Source organism: Adiantum capillus-veneris, chromosome 6, assembly GCF_014529385.1.
Source record: "Adiantum capillus-veneris isolate H3 chromosome 6, ASM1452938v2, whole genome shotgun sequence".
Taxonomy (NCBI): domain Eukaryota; kingdom Viridiplantae; phylum Streptophyta; class Polypodiopsida; order Polypodiales; family Pteridaceae; genus Adiantum; species Adiantum capillus-veneris.
This window is the reverse complement of record NC_140936.1, coordinates 72,140,872-72,162,164: the sequence shown is the minus strand read 5'-3', so window position 1 is coordinate 72,162,164 and position 21,293 is coordinate 72,140,872.

Below are 21,293 nucleotides of genomic sequence, written 5' to 3'. Positions count from 1 at the left end.
CGAGACACTGAAGGAGACATTGGATGGTTTGGGGTTTCCTCATAGTGAGGACACCCCCACTGCTGTTGATATTGACATAACCTGTCCTCATGTAAGTGCCGATGGTTTTTGTGATTGAACCTTATGTTTTGAATATGTGCACAACTATCCTATGTACTTACCATGCCTCTTTTTTGATTGGTTTGTAGATTAATGTGGAGGGACAGGAAGCAAAAGTGCATGCATGTGATAGTCAATTGCACCTGCTCATGCAAATAAGTAGGATGATAAAAGGCTCCTTTATCCCCACTGCCCTATGAAAGATACCTATGGACGCTTTTACAGAGTGTATAGGAGGGGTACGCGATGTGACAACAAGCAATGTGTGTACTGGATGTGGTCTGTCACTAGAAGTACACGAAATCAGTGCAATGGTCAAAATGCCATGTGAGCATACCTATCACCTAATCTTCTTTGTTGCCGCATGCTCCCTGAGGACCGAATGTAGAGCTTCAACCTGCTAGTAGAGGATACCAGATGAATGGTGTGGCAAGGTCACAGGGCAAGGACCTCCAATCACACAGAGTGTTGGTAAGATAAGGAACAGTTATCCAGCCTTGATTCCTACACTAGTCATGCGTATGCTAGTTAGCACAGAAGGTATGCTAGTTAGCTTGGTGGGTATGGTGTCTTTGCTAGCTAGCATAATGTGTATGCTTGTTAGCATACCTTTATGCTAGTTAGCATACATTTTGATCTAGCTAGCATAATTTGTATGCTAGTGAGCATACATCTTTGCTGGTTATCGCAATGTGTATTTTAGTTAGCATGCACAATATGCTAACCAAAAAAAATGGTATGCTAATTAGAAAAGATGTTATGTTTATTAGCATAACTTATCCTCTAGTTAGCATACCATCTATGCTAGAATACATTGTATGTTAATTAGCATACAATTTATGCTAATTAACATAGCATGTATGCTAATTAGCACACAATCAATAATAAGCATACCATTAACATACACACAATTTTTGCCTATTAGCATTTTATATATGCTAATTACCATACATTCTTTGCTAGTTAGCATACACACTATATTCACACTTCCTTGTTAGCATATTTTGTATGCTAGTTAGCATATTGATCATGGTGGCTAGCACAATTTGTATACTAGTTAGCATAGTTAGCATAGACAATATGCATGTCTACAGGATATAGATGCCTACCATACATACAATGCTACTTGTCACACTATGCATACAAGAAATCATAATGGTATCAATTAAAATTAACGGGTGAATGGAATACACAGGTATCAATGATGCAGGATGCGAACCTGAAAAGACACCTGCCAATCAAAGGAAAGATTAGAAGCTCTATAATGATGAATTTGATGAGCTAGATAGACAACATGAAAGGGAAGATGTAATGCCACAGCATGCGATAGCGCACAAGGCTGCTAGAGATGGTAAAGAAATAGATGATGATGAAGAAGATTTTATCATGATTACTCATCCCAAATGCAAGCCCCCTACAAATGATCAAACAAGTGTCTCAAAGGAAACAGTTAGGAGTGTGTAAGAGGAAGGTTTTAGGACTGACAATGGGCTGACTGCGCAAGACACCGATGATGATAGCCCCCTACAGGGTTCTGTAAACAAAGTGAAATTAAAGAGAAAAGGTAGCCTGGAACAGATTTTGGAAGAACCTGGGGACGAGAAATGTGTTGCCCCTTCGAGCACCCTGGATGACATAAACGAATGCAGTAGAGGTGAAAAGAAATCCATTCGCTCACATGCTTGCAAGAAATTATGTTGAATCTTTTCCCTATTGTGTCCAAGTTACGTAGTGTTTGCAAGCTCCACACCCTCTGGCATGTATCTGTCTAGATATTTATAATGGAAAAACTCTTTTCAATATTATTTTAATGTGCAACAGTTCAGTAGTTTCTGCTTGTCCTTCATGATGTCTTTATTCGATACCATTTCTGTGTTAGAGAGCAAGAGAAATTGCAGCTAGTTGCCCTGCATGATTTGAATTATGCCATTGCATACAAAACCATACGAAAGCAGCGTATTGCCAAGGCTAAACAACTACAAAAAGATTGAGAAGCACCTAGCTAGCTATCTTAAAGGCTTAGCAAAAATAAATGAGTACTTCATTTACATTCATCCGTCGGGGAAAGTTATTTTTGCTAAGTGGTACACACTACGAGACCCAATGTGTGTGCCACAACCATTGCTAGATGACGGGTGCACTTTGGTTCTTGATTTAAATGGCCTGCTTGTTCAAGTTGTACAGCCAATGCACAGTGAAATTCCCCCTAAACATGCAGGGGAAATGATAAATTACAATGTACAAGATAGGAGGTTGGTATTTTGTCACAAAGAGAGCCACAGATTTTTGGGTTGGTGCCTCTATTTTTCTCCATGCATGTGTATATATGGAGCACCATCTTGGCACCTAAAGTGAATGCAATATTAGAAACAATATTCAAAGAGCAGCGGGATAAGCTAAGAGGTGTTTTTACACAGGGTCATTGTAGTTTGGAAAATAAATAATAAGCCTGTATTATTGAAGGATTTGATATTTTTTTGGAAGAATTACTACTTTGGGCCCCAAAATAGTCTAGTTATTGACGACAATATGTACAAAGTGTTCCAAAACCATGAAGGAAGTTGGCTTGTTACTCCTAAGATAGAGGGCCGGACCAAAGAACAACGACAAAACTTCCTGATAGATACTTTGAGCAGCTAGCTGTTCCTATGGCTGCAATCAGATTATCGTGAAGCGTATATAGCAAAAAATGCGTTTGATACTGCCCCATATTTTTTTCACATCAAGTGATCAGGAAGCTGGAATCAGAAATGCACTAGCACAACATGGCCCATCGTAATGAAGCCATGCGTAGGAGACAATGGGAGGTTGATGAAGAAGCTGAAAGACATAAGAGAGAGAGGCTACAGAGGGAAAAATTAGAGAAGCACTAGCAAGAAGAAGAAGAAAGAGAGTTGCAAGAACCAAAAGCTCATCAAGAAGAAGAAAGAGAGCAAGACCCAAAAGATGAGCAAACAAAGAAGCAAACGGACACTGAGCAAAAGCGAGTGTACAAGCGCCCTAAATCACGATCTTATCCGGATATAGAGTAGGAGGCTCTTTGCAGTTTTCTAACATTATGAGGGAAATTTGTAAATTTCCTTTCCAATGTTTGTAAATATTTTGACATTCACTTCAGATAGTAATGATCAGATCCTATACTATTCTTGTTTTGAAGACAATACTATGTGTACTATTGCGTCTTGTAAACATTAAATTTGTATACATTCTTGTTGGAAATCAACAAAGGTATGCTAATTAGCATACCATGTATGCTAATTAGCATACTCACAATAGCTAATTAGAATACATTCTAATTAACATACTGAGTATTTTTGTTTGTGCTAACTTCCACTCACAGCATACCATAGTATGCTAATTAGCATATACAGTATACAAGAAGCTGCCATATTTTCTCCTTGAAACCAGCAATGGTATGCTAATCAGCATACTGTCTATGCCAACTGGCATAAACAATATGCTAATTAGCATGCATGGTATGCTAATTAGAATTCCTTCAATTAGCATACTATGGATTTTTGCTTTTGCTAACTTCCAAGCACAGCATAGTATGCTAATTAGCATACACAGTATATAGAAAGCTGTCATCCCTTCTCGAAACCAGCATACAATATGATAATTAGCATACATGATATGCTGATTGGCATACACAGTACATAGAGAGTTGTTATCTCTTCTCCTTGAAACCAGAGAACCTATGCTAATTAGCATATTGTTTATGCTAGTTCAGTATGCTAATTAGCATACCCAAAGAATGCGTATTGGCATAAATAGTATGCTAATTAGCATACACAAGATGTAGAGACCTGTCATCTCTTCTCCTTAAAACCAGCAAAGATATGATTATTAGCATACTGTTTATGCCAGCATGCAAAAAGAGTATGTTTATTAGCATACATAGTATGCTAATTGGCATATCTTCAATTAGCATACTGCACATTTTTGTTTGTGCTAACTTCTACTCACAGCATATTATACTAATTAGACCAGACAGTATACAGAAATCTGTCATCTCTTCTCCTTAAAACGAGCAGAGGTATGCCAATTAGTATACTATTTATGCCAGTTGGCATAAACAGTGTGCTAATTAGAATACACAGAGAGTTGAAAGCTACCATTTCTTCTCCTTGAAACCCGCAAAGGTATGCTAATTAGCATACACAATATACAGAAAGTTTCCATCTCTTCTTCCCTAAACCAGCAAGGGTATGCCAACTGGCATAACGAGTAATTAGCATCATGTTTATGCCAATTGGCATAAATCATATGATAATTAGCATTCCCCTCACAACATAGTATACTAATCAACATACATAGTATACAAAAAGCTTCCATCTCTTCTCCTTGAAACCCAGCAAAGTTATGCTAATTAGCATACTGTTTATGCTAACTAGCATATATAAGTTTATGCCTATCACCAGAAATAGTATGCTAATTAGAATATTTTTTATGCTAACTAGCATTAACAGTATGCTAATTAGCATACCATTTATGCTAATTAGCATACCCACAGAACACAACTAGAACACAATGAGACAGGTTGTACAAACAATCTCTCTTAAACTGAGACCCCTCTATGATAGACACCAAACCCATGTATACACAAAGCACACAAGAGACACAAGATACCCAAGTTTTTGCTAAAATTGCATTATCTCCGAGCAAGAAGTATATTGAGGATGCAGTGATTACAACTTAAAAGCTAAAGGACATGCTATTATAGATTTCTTCATAGCTTTCTGGGTTGATTGTGTACACCTTCCATCTCCTTGGGATGTGCTCCTGTTGGAATTAGGGTTGCAGAGAAACACACACAGCTTGGAGAAGATGAAGGAAGCTCAAGGCACACAATAGAGAGTGTGTTACTTAGTGTGCAATGGAAAGATAGATAGCCCTAGAGTGATGGGCGTATATACAATGCACGGGGGAAAAAACCTCCTAAAGAGGGAAAAAATGCCCCGGCGGTCCTAGTGTGTTCACACACATCACTACCACATGTATATGGTAACAAATCCCCCCTGGAGTGATGCGGTGAACGAGAGCTGACACATGAGTAAAGGGAAGTGCCATGCCCTGAGGACAGGATCAGTCCACAAAGGGGAGTAAGCCCAAAGATTTGCGGAAAGCTTCAAGCTTCTCACGAGACAATGCCTTTGTGAAAAGATATGCAAGGTTGTCCTGTGTTGGCACATAAGCCAAGCTGATCTCTCCTGCTGAGAGCCTCTCCCTGACATAGTGGTAATGCACCTCAATGTGCTTTGTGCGAGCATGAAAAACTGGGTTCCTCGCAACTGCCAATGCACTCTGACTGTCAGTGTAAATAGTGTTGGCAGTGTCCTGTCCAACACCCAAGTCATCCATAAGGCATCTGAGCCATACACACTCAACCGTAGCTGTGAAGACTGCCCTGTACTCAGCCTCACAACTGGAAGTGGCCACAGTAGGTTGCTTCTTGCTCAACCATGATATACATGAACTGCCAAGCATGAAACAAAAACCACTTGTGGACACTCGCGTGTCAAAACAACCAGCCCAATCTGAGTCCGAAAAAGCATGTAAGTCTGGCGGCAATGATCCCCCCTTGGGATAAAGCAAGCCAAGATGTAAAGTGCCACTAAGGTAGCGGAAAATCCTCTTGACAGCCTGCCAATGCTTAGACCCTGGGCTATGCATAAATCTGCTGACCTGCGAGACTGCAAATTGAATATCTGGCCTCATGTTGCATACATAAATGAGGCAGCCAACAGCAGTTTGGTAAAGAGTGACATCAGCAGGATCGCCAGCATCATGTAGACTCAACTTCAAACCTGTTTCCATGGGAGTGGTAATAGGTTTGCAATCCTCAAGTCCAAACTTACATAGCAATGTCTCTATGTAACTTTTCTGACACAAGGCAATACCACCATCACACTGCTTAAACTGTATACCCAAGTAATGATGCAACAGCCCCAAATCTTTCATCTTGAAAGTAGCATTCAAATCAGCCTTAAATTCAGCAATATGTCTCTCATTTGGTCCAGTGATCAGCAAATCATCAACATAAAGAACCACAATGAGAAATACATCATCCTCACGCTTTACATACAATGTGCTTTCTGTTGGACTGTTACGAAAGCCTCGTTTAACCAAATGAGTGTCAGCTTTCTCATACCAAGCACGAGGAGATTGCTTCAACCCATACAAAGCCTTCTTACATTTGCACACTTTGTCCTCTTGTTCTTTTATGACAAAACCGCGAGGCTGCGTTACATAAACTTCCTCAAATATGTCACCATTCAAGAAAGCAGTAACAATGTCTGATTGATGTACATCCCAACCAAAATGAGCTGCCAATGCACATAGAAAACGCACAGTAGTCATACGACAAGTGGGAGTAAAAGTCTCTTCATAATCTATGCCTTTTTGTTGTGCATAACCCTTTGCAACAAGTCGAGCCTTATGGCGATCGATCTCACCATCCGGCTTGCGTTTCAACTAGTAAACCCACTTCGTACCAATGGCCTTTTTGCCAGGAGGAAAATCACATAAAGTCCATGTGTCATTCTCTATAAGTGCATCATATTCTGATTTCATGGCAGCAATCCAATTTTCTGAATTCTGTGCTTCATCAAAAGACAGAGGCTCCTCAACATCATGTAAACTAGACACAGCCAAAGCATAACAATCTGATGCATAAGATGCATGGAGAGAGCCTGAACGAGTACGACTAGATAAAGGTGCATCCAATTTACTGTCATGCAAAGTGTGCACCAGCCATTTTGGCATACCTCTAGCCTGCTCATTTTAAGCCCTTTCCTCATCAAGTACATCATGTACATCTGCATCAGTAATAGGCTGTTCTAAAACATTTTTAGAAACCCCCATAGGCTGTACATTTGCCTCATTGGAACTTACATTCGTATTTCCACCACTGAAAAGAGGCAACAAAGTGTCATAAATGTCTTGTGAGCTTACATTACTGTCTCTAGTACATGACAGCAAGGGCTGAACAGAGTCTTCCACAAACACTACATCCTGTGAAACCAGAATACGTTTTGTTTGCGGATGATACAACCTGTAACCTTTGCTTTCAGCACTATAACCAACAAAAATACATTTGACAGCCTTATCATCCAATTTTCTGCGCTGCACTTGTGGCACCAAAGCATATGCCAAACAGCCAAAAACACGCATGTGCTCAATAGAAGGTTTTCTATCATGCCATGCTTCATATGGAGTAATAGACTGCAAAGATTTTGTAGGACACCTGTTAAGTACATAAGTGGAACACATGATGGCCTCAAGCCAAAAAGAATGCGGCAAAGCTTGACTTTTGACCATACATCGTGCCATTTCCGTTAGTGACCTGTTTTTCCTCTCAGCAACACCATTTTGCTGAGGTGTATAAGGCACTGTACGTTGGTGTTTTATCCCACGACTAGCCAGAAATGCATTAAATTCATGAGACATATACTCCCCCCCTCGATCGGAACGGAGGGTGCCCATAGTACATTTTGAGACATTTTCAGCCATAGCCAAAAATTGTTTGAAGCACATAAAAACTTCAGACTTCGCTTTGAGCAGAAATACCCATGCATGCCTGGAGTAATCATCAATGAAAGTCACAAAGTACAGGTAATTGCCCAAAGACGGAGTTTGCATGGGCCCACAAACATCACTATGCACAAGCTGCAACCTGCATGTGGCCCTAATTGAACCATCCTTTGGAAACTTAGAACGCTGCATTTTACCCAGAATACAGCCTTCACAAACATGTTTGACAGGTGCTTCAAGAGGCGGCAAAGAAGCAACCATATCAGATTTCTGCAAACGCAGCAAACTGGCAAAATTCAGATGACCAAAACGTGCATGCCAAAGTTTTGCATCTGAAATAGCCCTTGAATCTACAACAGCATTTGCAAAATTTTGTCCACACTTGTCATACAAAGTGAGCTTATACAGCCCACAGCACAAAAGCCCAGATGCAACAATTTCATCACCAAAACTGAGATCATGAACTGTACATCTGTCATCCACAAATTTGACTACAAGTCCAAGTCTAGCAAGTGCGGATACAAACAAGAGATTCTTCTTGATCCCAGGTACATAAAGTGCATCAACAAGTGTGAAGGAACTGCCATTAGCAGCAGTGAGCACAATCTTTCCAACTCCCTGAACTGGATAAGAGGCGTTGTTGGCACAAGTGACTGAATTCCCATGAGGGACAGACTCGAGAGAGGTAAACAATTCACGATGTGAGGTAATGTGCTTTGTAGCACCACTGTCGAAATACCACACATGTGAATCTGCAACAACTGACAAGCATGCATCATGGACAGCAGGATTGTAAGTGCACTCTGCGCTAAAAGCCCATTCTGCATCAACATCAGCATCACAATCTCCTTTCACAGAAGACTCAACAATGGCTGCATTTGTAGTGGAACCAGCATTTGCAATGGAACCACCCTCTTTCTCCTTAGCCTCTTTGGCCTTCAACTTAGGACACGACTTGATCAAGTGATCATTGGCTTTACAATAATGGCAACGCATCTTCTTTTTGCCCTTATCACTAGAATTGCCAGACGAAGTGCTGCCAGCAGAAGCATTAGGAACATAATTTTTGCCACTCGCAGCAGAACCATAAGAAGTGGCTGCATTACTGTTACCACCCTTTTTTTGAGAAGCAATAAAAGCCTGTTCAACTGCACGCTGCCTAGTCCTGTTTTTTCTAGAAAGTGACTCTTGCAACAGCAATGTGCATAATGCATCAAACTTGACAACTTCAGGATTTCCTTGGGTCATCAGTCTCCAAGTACTAGCAAAAGTCAGGTAGGAATCTGGTAAGGCATCAAGAACAGTCTGCACAAGGGAACTGTCCGAAATGACTTCACCTGCAGAAATGAGTTGCTCATTGATATCCTTGACACTAGCAAGGAAAGTTTCCATATCATCTTCCTCATGCATAATCTTCGACTCTAGCTCTTTACGCAGCAAAGCAATTTTAGCCTCATTGCGGCTTGCATAAAGACCTGCTAGAATATCCCAAGCCTGTTTTGCAGATTTTGCTGAACGGATGTGAGGAATAATGGTGCGCTTCACCGACAACGCAATCAATGCATGAGCCTGTGCATACTTAACATCCCAACGAGCTTGTTCTGTCGTAGGCAAAACAACTCTAACAGCTTCAATCCTTGGAGCAAGACCTGCAACATCCTCAACATCGCCTACATCTTCAGAACCAGGACGTACATCAATGACATGCACAATGTTCCAGACACCTTTTGACACAAGAACATGTTGCATCATATAAGCCCACATAGGGTAGTTGTCCCCATCCAACCTGTCCTCAGCAGCAAACATCTTGAACACATCTGTGTTGTTGTTGTCAGCCATGGTAAATGCTGCACCTGATGTGAAAACTGCCCGAAAATAGGAGAAATGGAGCGGGAACAACTTGTGCTATATAGCACAAACCGTAGAAGACTATAAGGCACCTGTTATGCAGAAAACGGCACTGACAGAAAATCTGCACAAAATGACGAAATAGCCTGCGTAGTACTGCCTGTAGTGGAAACGGAAGCCGAAATGAGCCCAAATCAAAATTCTGAGCAGACCGAGCTCTTTGAGCCTCCCCAAAATATTTGTCGACCTGCGAACGCTCGCCAAAGCTCACTGAAATCGGAGAAAGTGAGCAGGCGTGTGCTGGAGCAGCTGGCGACTAAGCCCGGGAGGACGTGACCTGCTCTGATACCAATTGTTGGAATTAGGGTTGCAGAGAAACACACACAGCTTGGAGAAGATGAAGGAAGCTCAAGGCACACAATAGAGAGTGTGTTACTTAGTGTGCAATGGAAAGATAGATAGCCCTAGAGTGATGGGCATATATACAATGCACGGGGGAAAAAACCTCCTAAAGAGGGAAAAGATGCCCCGGCGGTCCTAGTGTGTTCACACACATCTCTACCACATGTATATGGTAACAGCTCCATGAGTATTTTGATACATTGTACCAGATGTGAAAGTATGTGGGTGATGGGCTACTTGTGGTCTAGCTTGAAGGTGCTTGAAGGTGTATGTGTCCAACTGCATATGTGGACGATGGGCTAATAGTCTACTTGTGGTCTAGCTTGAAGGTGTATGCATCCAATTGCTTGTAATACAGACCTTGCACAACATATGAGCCTCTATTAATCGCATTGCTCCACTGGTACCCCTTCTCCACCTTCTCCTTTGCTGTAACACACTTGACCAGGTAGAAATCCAAATCCTCGATGTTGGTCAAATCATCTGGATTTACAGTAAATGTGTCGCTAGCACATAGAACGCTACTCAACACATCATGATGACCTTCGTATGTAAAGTCATCATAGGTGACTGCTTCATCTTCCGAATTTGACACAACCTCATCATGTAATGGCGGTAGAGTATGATAATTCCAAGGTTGCACGTGAGCTTTATTGATGCAGTGATTCCATCTTCCGTGCATGCATGCATCACAGAAGCATGTGAAGGCTCTTGTTGCAAGGGGAGTTGGATCCCCACGATTGTGGCCACTGAAAAGCATGCAAAGAGCAAGTTTTTTCCATAGTGGCACAATTCAACTTCATCTCCCTGTTCACTTCCCCCTTCTTAACCTCCCAGAACACATAGGCACATTCCCTTTCTTTTGAAGGATAGTGTGAAGGTGATCCATGCGACAGGTTGGCTTGGAAATAAGAAACCACATCAGCTCCACATTGTAAAATAGATCCATTAGGTTTTAACTATTCATGGGTCAAGGTTCTTTTCACAACTGCTCCTACACCATCATGCTCTCCCTTGCCATGCTTTGATCCAAAGAGGAACCAGCTCATCCCCATCTCTATGAGTCCACCATATCTTGCAATGAAGTAAAAAGTCCTAGCTGCCTTGAGTTGTGAGGCCGCACCATCAGACCACACCTAATGTTGCTTAGGAGTGACACCCTCTTGTTGTAACCAGTCACAATGTAGCATGAAGCAGTGTTGCACGAACAACGTTTCATGCACCTTGTCATCTGATATGAAGAAGTGGATGGTTTTGACTACCTCCCCTGCCATGAGGTAGTATGCTATGTGTACAAAAATGGTTACTTGAATAGAGTGCCAATGCATTGACTGAATCTCATTTTGTTCCTTGAAGGCATAATTCTCTGCAAAATTAACAGTTGACATGACAACATCATCCAAAAATCGAAGAAGACAATGCTTTACTTGTAGTCCTTGCCATCAAGCCACATAGTTATGAGTGATAAAGAGCTCCAACTTGGTCTTCAAGAGTTGAAGAAACTCCTAGCAATGCATTTCTTTGTGCAAAAGATCTTTTCTTCTGCTACTATTTCCATGCTTGTCTTGAGCTTGTACATATGCAAATACTTTCACATTAATACCATTGCCTGGCTTTGCTGTCTCCAAGCAACATAGTTCCAACGTATTCACTCCACATGTCAAACACTCTCCCATCGGGCATTCCTTTCTATGGAAAACTGCATCTGCGGGATTTGGACAGAGAACAGAGTCCCACATATGTGTGACACCTTTGAACGTGTGATGTGAAGCCAAGCAAACCTTGCTAATGTTCTCACCTGGGGCACATATACTGCATATACAGTCATAACCTGCTCTATGCAACCCAAAAGCACAAGAGCGCATGTGGTTCAGTGTGTCCTTCAAAAAAGGCTTTTCACATGGTATTCACAACAACGTGTGTATCTATCCTTCAGCCGCCTACAAAAGAATGGCTTCAACATCTCAAACATTTTCATGCCAATCTTGCAATCTGGATGTTTTTCCTTGAATCTACAAAAGAACTCAACCTGCAACATCCAAATGATGATCAATATTCAGATTTCTAACTAGGACATCCAACAATTTCATGAAAACAAATCATAGTGACAATCAACATCCTAATGTACATGCAACAACGTATCTTAACTAGCATAAAGAGTTTTAGCTAGCATATATCTTGTGTTTACCAGGTAACTCTATATGTTAAGTACAACACAAGGCATGCTAACTGGCACATACCATATACTAACTAGCATACTCATTAGGATACCATTATGTTGTTAAGCATACAAGGTGTTAAATAGCAAAAATTATGTTAATTATCATACACTTGTGCTGACTAGCTAGCTCTCTATGCTAGGTAGAACACAAGGCATGCTAACTAGCATACTCCATATGCTAACTAGAATAACCCTTGTCTTAAATAGCATACCCATCATGCTAGTGAGCATACTAGTTGTTAACTAGCATAAGTGGTGTTAACTTGCATACTTTTTGTGTTGATCAACTAGCTCTATATGCTATTTAGAACTCAAGGCCTGGTAGCTAGCATACCACATATGCTACCTAGCAAACTCCATGTGCTAACTAGCATTTAAACTTTCTATTAGACAGTGTACTTATCATGCAATTGAGCATACTAGGTATGTTACTAGCATACTAGGTATGTTAACTAGCATACCAAGTATGTTAACTAGCATACCAAGTATGTTAATTAGCATACATAATGTGTTAACCAACTAGCTCTGTATGCTATTTAGGACCCAAGTCATGCTAACTAGAATAATCCATATGCTAACTAGCACAATCTATATGCTAACTATCATACTCACTATGCTGACTAGTATACACATTAGGACACCCATCATGCTATTGAGAATACTAGGTACTAACTAGCATAAATGATGTTAATTAGCATACATCTTGTGCTGACTAGCTAACTTTATGCTAGGTAGAACACAAGGCATGCTAACTAGCATACCCAGCTCAACTGCTAGTTCTAACTAGCATAACCCTTATCTTAAATAGCATACCCATCATGCTAGTGAGCATACTAGGTGTTAACTAGCATAAGTGGTGTTAACTTGCATACCTTTTGTGTTGAAAACTAACTCTATATGCTATTTAGAATTGAAAGCTTGCTAACTAGTGAGTGGCATAAAATGGTAACCATCTTTTTGCAACATTTGTCAGCCTACTCAACGTCCTCTTCCTCATATGTCTATATATTTTTCTACACTATTAAGTTATCTAGAGTAAATTCCTCCTCTTCGTTTAACCTTTGTGGCGACACATACATTATACTCTTCCCAAAAATGTCACCTTAGTCATATATTTATATTACCACCCTTTTCTTTTTTTCTATGTAAATAGAATAAGCATACAATAACCAACTATATACCCCCAAACTTTCTTACCTCTTGTGAATTAGTAGTAGAAAAATAATATATCCATCTTCCACCCCATATAGATAAATTCCCATGGAAATCAACTCTCCACTTGTCTTTACCAAAGATTATGGTCCCTCTCTACAAGTCTTCTATGCCCCCTACATAGGTGGCCCAATATCTCTTAAGAATATACATATAGTTTCTCTCATTTCAAAAAGACTCCAATTGTATATTCTTTTCACAAGAAAATAATATTGGACCCTCCTCTATTTGTTTAAGCATCATAGCCTTTTGAAAAAGCATGATTCCCCTTGGATGCATACAAGCAAAGGGCCCATACAAGAAGACTTGGAAGCAAACGGTTCCCTAGCCTAGTGTGGACCTTCCAAACCGAATTCCTTGGTGCATGGGCGTGAAGAATAGTCCAAATTTATATCAAACATGTTGATAAGGTCAATTTTGCCTTTTGAAGCATGTCATTCCGAGCTACAGGTAAAAAGTTATGGTCAAAATAGTGTAAATCTGTCAGATTCGCAGCAAAAGGGAATTGTAAATCAAGTAAATCGAGGGGGTGAGATCTTATTTTTCCCCTAATAATCTTCTAGAAGAGCAATGAGTGTTCAAGGTCACTTGCATGTGATGGGACCAACCTAAAGATGCTTTCTAAAATGCCAAGACAGACAAGTTGAGATACCCCGCAGGAGCCACCCGTAGGGCCTCATGGTGGGGCCCAACTACATTATGCACCCCTATGGAGCCTTCACGGTCTAAAATGATATTTTTGGTGAATAAATAGTCCCTTTTATGTCCAATATTCAATGAGTGGTCAAATGACACTTAATTAGGTCTAATCACTTACTCTAATTAGGTGTAGCATAATCCCACTCCTACACAACTATAAAAAGCCCCCCTTGGAGAGACTCAAGGACACACACCTATTTTTTAAACTTCGTGTTGTTTCTTGATCAATAGTAGAGAAAACCCCAACTCTCCCTCTTTCACATCCTCCCTTCTAGCCCTCCTCTTTGGAGGAAGTGCAACTCTATTCTCCACTCTTTCCATTCTACAATCTCTTACTCCATCAACCCAATAAATCATTTGTAGCACCTCAATAACTTGTAAATACATCATGATCTCTCTCATGGTTATGTTAATGATCATGAAGTCATTTTCAAAACATTCAAGTGTCGCAATTCGTGATGGTTACCCAGCGTCTGTCCTCCCCTTAAAAGGTGTGCGAGAAATCAAGTAAGTGTTCTATTCACAATTTACCATTGGTTTGTTTCTCCACACTTATTCAATTGGTCTAAAGAAATTTCTCACTCCAACTCTCCTTTGCTTCATTACATAGGCATGTGGCTACCTCTCATGGTGATTTTATTTGTGTCACGGTATTGCATAGATGGAGATGAGCTCTCTATGCAAAGTGTGTTAGTTTGATGTAAGTGATTCTCTTGTGTGTTTGAGAGGAAAGTCTTGTGTGCATGATTTTTTGATGAGTGCTTGAGAGAGGAAGAGTTTGGATGTATTATGGGTATTCTTATGGGGAGAAGGGGAATGCTATTCCACAAATTGCATATTTCATTTTGATGCACGACATTGGGTTGCATAATCGTTGATGGTGTTCAAGTGTCCAAAGTGTATATAGAGTAAGGGGGTTTTCAAAGTGTGTTGCTTGAGTGGGTGAGTGCAAGTGTTATTTTGATTGGTTTCCTTCTCCACTCCCAAAAGAAGGTGGTGCCCCAAGTAGTGTGCGTACCTCTTTACGAACATTTTCTGAGGGTAGGCCCAATGGTTTGCGTTTAGAGGCACCAATTCAAAAAGCTCGCCCTCATAAAGTGGGGCCCCCACTGAGGACCATATTTCCAAGTTACCTTCAAATTTTTTAGTAATGAACAATGGAGTTTTCATCTATCCATTTCATTTTTCACAACACATTAGAGTAAATGTTCACATAGATAGAAAAGTCTTTTTCCACCAACGCATTGTTTTTATGTTTGGTGCAGAAAGACTTAGAGAAATACTGGCATCACCTAATCCAATTATACTTCCAATCATCAATTATGAAACTTCTTTTGATGTTCACGTTTTCATTTTGTTTTAAAGGCAGGAACAAGGAGTGGTGAAGGGGTGCTCAAGGGCCATATGAAGGAACGAGGTCTTCAAACCAACAATGAGGAGTAGCACATGAATCACGATCAAAACAATGAACCTTTTCGGCCTATTGCTCGGCAATCCATTCATATAATCATTGCAACTAAGTTTAGGTTTCAATCTATCATAAGGAGGATATTTGGATCCACTCGCCTCAATGAAATCAATGCTTCAATTAATCCATTTATTCTACCTGTGATAAAGTATGAATTAACAATGGATGTGTACATCTTCATTTTAATGTAATCAGATTTATAGTGTCAACAATCTTGTGCGGCCCGTAAGAGAAAAGTTTCTTTAAAAAAAATAAATCTCAAAAAGTCTAAACAAAATGACAAGTTCTTTTCCCACGTTCTATGCAAGTAGTGGGGAAGATGCGCAAGAGTTTCTTGACAACTTGGAGATGGCACATCTCATATCCGGGAGAGATGAAGAGGAAGTAAAGCTACGAGCCTTCCCGTTGGTTCTAAAAGCAGAAGCTAAAGCATGGTATGAGACCTTGCAACCCCAAATCAAGTCCAATTGGGAGAGACTGCGAGCAAGCTTCCTCTCCAAGTTCGGGCAAGGTGATACTTCTGAAGGACTATGGAAATGTCTTATTGGACATAAGCAAGTATCACTTGAAGACTATCCCTCTTATGAAGGAACCTTTGTCAATCTATGGGGTAGGTGGGAGGCTACATTAGAAAATCATGGTGGTGCACCTAACTTTCTAAAAAAATAGAGATTCATGGTTGGCTTGTATCCACTTTTAAAGGCTAAAGTAGAGCTAAAATTCCCATCCACCTTTGAAGAAGCACGTGAGGTAGCCATCATCAAGTTTAGAAAACTACACTTTCAAGAACATAGAGCAAGCGGTTTGAATGAAGTGAGTGAGAGGGAGTCTTCACAAACCATGGAAGCACCAATTAGGGCCCCTCTTGCACAATCTTGACGAATACAAGATAACTCTCAACAAGAGGTTTTACAAAGGCTAACTTAACAGCTTGAGAATCTCACTCTGAATCTAGTACAAGGCCTACCTCAACAATGACAACCAAGAGAAGGGAATCGCAGTCAACGAAGACAAGCTCAAGAGTTGCGATGTTGGAATTGCAATGAAATGGGCCATGGCATGTACAATTGTCCACATCTAACGCGGCTTCCGGGAGACATATACCCCCCTAGACCGCCTCCTCTCACTGTGCAGCAAGAACTAGCTCAAGGCACACAAATCCTTCATCGACCACCACCACCAGCAAATATACCTCCCATCCCACATGAGGAGGAAGAAAGAGGAGTCAACATCATCAAGCTAGAAGAGGTAATAGATGAGAATACTCTAAACTTTGAGGTTATGCCGGCAGAAAAACGTACAAGAGCACATGATAAGGATGAAGACATGAGAAGTGAAGGAACAAATTCAGCCAGAAGGGACAAGAAGAAGACGTCAAAGATGGAAGAAGCTGAAAGTAACAGGAAGAAAAGATCAAGGCGAAGGGAAATTGGTATCAACGACTTCCCATTGGGAAAGGAGCTAGAGCCCTACAAAATCCTGGAGGATTTACAAACCCAAAAGCCAAACATTTCATGGCCTCAACTTCTACACCTATCAACCAAAGTAAGAAGGCAATGGCCAAAGTTGGTAAGTACAAGAAGTTGAAAAACGAAAGCAAATCTTTCCATTAAGGTTGTGGCCTCAAAGCTACAAAAAGATGTGGAACCCATTGTGGATGCTTACATAAGGGGTAAAAAGGTTTCTAATGTATATGTTGATGGTGGATCTCAAATGTGTGTGATCACGGAAAAATCAATGAACACGTTAGGGCTTGAAATTACAAAGTCCTCTAATTGTCAAGCTCGGCTAGCCAACAACTCAAGTGTGAAGTGTTTGGGGATCATTGAAAATGTAAAAGTCTCTGTATGTAACATAGATGCACGAGTGGATATGTATGTCATGCCAGCTAAGGGCGAGGGCTATCCCATCATCCTAGGGAGGCCTTCACTCATTGCTGTGAATGCAGATCAAAAATGGGGAAGTGGTCGTTTGATTCTTAAGAAGGGTCAACCGGTGGTGTATGATTGGCGAGAAGGAAAGCAACTAGATATCAACTATGAAACCACGGCAGATGAAGAGAGCGAGGAGGAGAGTCCTTACTCAAGTGATGAGGAAGCATCAACCAGTGAAGAGGAGTCTTCTTTGGAGGTAATGGGAATTGTATTCAACGCCAACACTCAAGATGTTCCACTAGAAGAAAATCCAATAGACAATCACACACGAGGGGATGAAAGATGCCACCACCTTGAAGAAGGATTTGAGAAGATGCTTGCAAAAGATCTTACTTGTGAGGAGAAGAGGTCCTACATCAATATATTAAGGAGGTATCCCAATTTTTTTATCACTGACTACTCACAAATAAGAGGTGTAGATATAATAGAGCATCGAATTGAATTGAAACGAGGGACCAAACCCGTGGCTCAAAAGTTAAGGCGACTAGGATCTGTGCAACAAAAGGCTCTCCTACAAGAAGTGAATCGACTCTTGAAGGGTGGATTCATCTATCCAGTATCCAACTCCGAATGGGTATCACCTATTGTAGTCACTCCCAAGAAGAATGGTAAGTGGAGGGTCTACGTGTATTACAAACCCCTCAACACTGCGACAAAGAGGGACCACTTCCCTCTCCCTTTCCAAGATGAAATTTTGAATGAAGTAGTAGGTCACGAATGCTACACTGTGGGTGATGGGTATTCATGATATTTTCAAATTAGAATAGCAGAAGAGGACCAACCAAAAACCACCTTCATCACAACTTGGGGATGTTTTGCATTCAAAGTAATGCCTTTTGGGCTCACCAATGCTCCTAGCACCTTCATGAGATTCACAATATTTGTATTTCAGCCATTATTTGGAAAATCTATAAGAGTCTTTATGGATGATTTCTGTATTTATAGTTGTAGATCACTTCATTGCCAAAAGGTTGAAGAGGGGCTTAAGAGGCTCCATCAATTTGGGGGACAACTCAACCCAGAGAAGTGTCATATCGGTGAATCTCAGGTGGTTTTTCTAGGCCATGTGGTTTCTTCACAAGGAATTCAAGTGGATCCCTCTAAAGTAGAGGCCCTTTTGTCATTATCTCCACCAACAACAACTAAGGAGCTAATGACCTTCAACCACAAAGTGAGGTCCATGTCTCGCTTCATCCATCTCCTAGCAGAAGGCATCGCCCCTTTGCATAGGTTGGCAAGACAATCTACATTTGAATGGGGGAGGGAACATGCAAAATGTTTTGAGGAAGTGAAGGGCATTCTTATCTCTCTCCCAATCCTAATGCCACTTGATCCAAAGGAGACCTACTATGTCACTCCAAGTGTAGGTTTCGAAGAAATTGGTGTTGTTTTGATGCAAAAAGATCCTAAAACATCATACATGAGGCCGATCTATTTTGCAAGCAAGGTGATGACTCCGGCCGAGAAGGGATACACTGAAATGGAGAAAGTGGTCTTTGCAATCTTGTTTGCGGTAAGGAGGTTTCGATCGTATCTTCTCCCTGTGCCATTTTTTTTTCTCACCTTAGAGCACAATCTACCATATGTAGTACAACACATGAGCCTCTCATCTAGAATAGCAAAGTCGGTGCTTGAACTCCAAGAATTTGAATACACTTTCCTTGTAGAAGATAGCACAAGAGCAGGACTTGCAGACATTCTCACCTACAAAGTGAGAGAAAGGGAAAGATCACGACTACAAAGAGAGGAAGGCTCAAAACAGTTCAAAGTGAAGGAGATTGATAATGCCCATACTTTATGCTTTGATGGAGCTTATCAACGCCAACAAGACAAAGCAGCAGGAGGAATCATCATTTTGAACCCACAAAAGGAGGTAATGGTTAGAAAAGGTATCACTCTACCCAGTGTTCACTCTAAGAATGAGGTTGAGTATGCTGCTCTAACCCTTGGGTTAGAAGAATGAAAAGAATTAGGCATACAAAGACTTATTATAAAAGGTGATTCTTTGCTAGTGGTCAGGCAAATCCAAGGGACTTGGAGGTGCAACAATCGTTCATTGTTTGAGTGGCTTAGTAGTGTAAGAGCTTTGATGAAGGGTTTTAAAGCACCACAGGTACAACACATTGTGAGAACTCATAACAAGGAAGCAGACTTACTCGCAAATGAAAAGCTTCAAATGGAAGTAGGAGGTGTGAGACTATATGAACCCAAATATCAAGGTCATGACGAGCTAAAAGACATTATCTTCTTTCTACAAGCACGTGAGTGTCCCAAACACTTAGACAAGGTGCAAAGACATAGACTAGTTAAGAAGGCCACACCTTACCAGTTAATCGGGGATGATTTATATCACAAAGGGAAAGATTTGGTCTTGAGGAGAGTACCAGGTGTGCAAGAGATAGAGAAAATTCTTCTTTCATGTCATGATGATGTCTGTGGTGGTCACTTTTCTCAAGATATTACAAGTAGGAAGATTTTACAAGCAGGGTTTATTTGCCCAAGCTTACATCGTGATGTCCAATATTGGTGTAAGGCATGTAAGCCATGCCAAATTGCTGGGGATAGACGACTAACATATGAGCCTCGAGTCCCAATAATATCTTATGGCCCTTTTGAAAAGTGGGGTGTGGATGCAATAGGTCCCCTACCTCGTACTTCTACAGGGAAGGTTTTCATCATCATGGGTGTTGACTACATGACACGATGGGTGGAAGCAACAAGCACAACCCGAATCACAGCTGAAGAGGTATCAAAGTTTATTTTTGATCATATTTGTAGTAGGTTTGGAACACCCCTAGAAATCTTATCAGATCGAGGCCCGGGTTTTAGGGCTGACCTTCTGAATGATCTCTTGAGGAGGTTAAAAGTGAAACACCTGCATTCCACACCCTACTATCCTCAATGCAATGGATTGGTGGAAAAAGAGAATGGAATGATATGTAAAATCATTTCTAAGTAGGTTGTGGACCGGCCTAATGATTGGGATCGCCATTTGACGGCTGCTCTTTGGGCGTATAGGACATCTTTCAAGGTATCTACCCAATTCACCCCTTTTCATCTAGTTTATGGACAGGAGGTATTTCTCCCCATTGAGGTAGAGCTCTCAAGCTTGCGCGTTCTTGCAAGAGTGGCAAAAAAACCAAAAGAAGTTCTACATGAAAGGATCTTAGATCTCCAACGACTTGAGCTAGATAGAGAAGAGTCCATTGATCACTACATCACCAAAGCGACAAGCCAAAGGGATAAAATCAACAAGAAGCTCAAGGGGAAAGGATTGAAGGAAGGTATGTTGGTTCTTGGCTATGATAACCGACTTGATACTCGACTTGACAAAAAGTTTTTGCAAAGATGGGAGGGACCTTTCATGATAAAAACAAAGTTTGGGAATGGTAGTTACAGATTAGCAGATTTATCAGGAAAACTCCACAAGACCAGAGTCAATGGATGGAGATTAAAGCCCTACTTTCAACGTATCAATCCGTTGATAGGCAGTCATCTGCCTACATCGTCTAAGCTCCAAATTGACATGGCTCCTTTTGTCTTGGCAAATGCTCCACCTATTTTTAAAGCTTTGATGTGCAAAGAAGAACCAGCCTTGGAATTTGAACATACCCAAGGCAACCCTCCCATCTCCGATTTATGGGATTGAGGTAATGAAAAGCAGGTCTAATAGAGTAAAAGAGTGCATGACACTCCTCCTATTGAAAAAAAAAAAAAGTGAAAAAGGAAAAATGACAAAAAAAAGAGAAAAAAAAAAGAAGAAAAAGAAGCAACACCGTCCTCCTAAAGATATGAATATCTCTAGGCTTGGGGGTTAATCAGCATACATCTTGTGCTGACTAGCTAACTTTATGCTAGGTAGAACACAAGGCATGCT